Source organism: Dermacentor silvarum, chromosome 4, assembly GCF_013339745.2.
Source record: "Dermacentor silvarum isolate Dsil-2018 chromosome 4, BIME_Dsil_1.4, whole genome shotgun sequence".
In the NCBI taxonomy this organism is placed as follows: Eukaryota; Metazoa; Arthropoda; class Arachnida; order Ixodida; family Ixodidae; genus Dermacentor; species Dermacentor silvarum.
This window is the reverse complement of record NC_051157.2, coordinates 116,077,321-116,078,862: the sequence shown is the minus strand read 5'-3', so window position 1 is coordinate 116,078,862 and position 1,542 is coordinate 116,077,321.

Below are 1,542 nucleotides of genomic sequence, written 5' to 3'. Positions count from 1 at the left end.
CCACTCGACGAAGAGTTGTAAAACATTTTCATCAGCATCATTACCCCGGCATCATTCTCACGCATTCTAGTAGACTTCAAATCACTATATATGTCTACGTTAGCCTCCTGCAAGATGCCGAAGGCTTTGCTCAACACAGCTAGCCCTGCGGTTGGCAAACTAACATGATACACACAAGCTTCGTGCTTCGATCGGCATTGCCTTTTTGCCCTGCAAGGCACAATATACAAAGGGGATCGCATAAAGAGAATCCAACAGCTATTTGTAAGGACACCATTTCCTTAAGATGGGTGAATGCGTCGTAGATGACTGAACTTACGAGACTGAAAAAAAAAAAAAAAGAAGAAAGAGTTCATATGTCCTCCTTTTGCGGCAACATAAAACAGAACACGGGATAACGATGCAATAAGACTTCGCATGGTCGTGCCGCATGCTTGGACCACTTGGACCATACGCTATATAGAACAAACAGATCTATAATTAACACAGCATTTAGTACTGCCTCGGACGCTCGCGCAGTCGGCAGCTGGTCGTTCGACCCCTCGAAAAGTGTGATTCACATTGTACGGTATGCGGTTTTTATTAACCAAACTATATTATTTGTGGGCGGAAACCTGGCCCAACAAAACAAGGCAGTCGCCCAATGTATCTACTGATAACAACTTGAACGCTTACATTTCAAAGTAAACAGCACGACTTATTCTCCAGCAGAACGGTATACCCACGCTGTTAAGATCGTCAAATGTTTCGTGAGTACTCGTTGCAGCTAAACCAGAGCTTAGAAATACTGTGCTGAGAATGCTGCAGTAAGGTAACATTGGTGAAACGAATTTTCAGAAATCCGAGGCTGATTGTAAGCTCAAACAAACGCGCACACCTCGCGCTGGGTGCTCCGTCCGCCCTAACGCCAGCAGAAACTCCAGCCGCTTAATTACTTCAGACTTAAATTCCTTCACTACGCCTCACAGGACCATTCCCCACGTAGAAGACGCAATTTCATGCAAAATAGACCGCGCAAGTGCGAGAAAATCCACCAGAAGCTGCACCAAACAGCATTCAAAACGGGCGTTCGCCCAAGCCAGCATTCCAACTGTCCATGGATGGCGCCACTGCCTACGCAATGGCGGCGCCCATGAAAAAAAAAACGGTCTATAACTGGCGCAAAACTTGGCAAATGGAATGACTCATGAAATTTGCTCAAGTGTACATCTTAATACTTCAGTACATCTTTTCGCGATTTGCAGGTGCTCTGTTAGTCCATGAGTTGGGATAGGAAAATTGCTTGGAAATTATTGGGGGGATCTTTAATGAAACAGATATGTGTCAAAATCCAGAGCCGTCCACACCGGCGTCTTTCATAGCCGCTGTGCGAGATTGGGGCGGTTAATTTTAGCGACAAGTATTCAATCCATTCAGGCTGAAGGAAAGCTGCCACGGAGTGCTTCCGACGATTATCCTATAGCACGTTGACTTCGTATACGATTAAAATAAAGAATTTAAAGAAACGTGGCGGCCTTTCGGGAAGCCTCTGAAAAGCCCGGA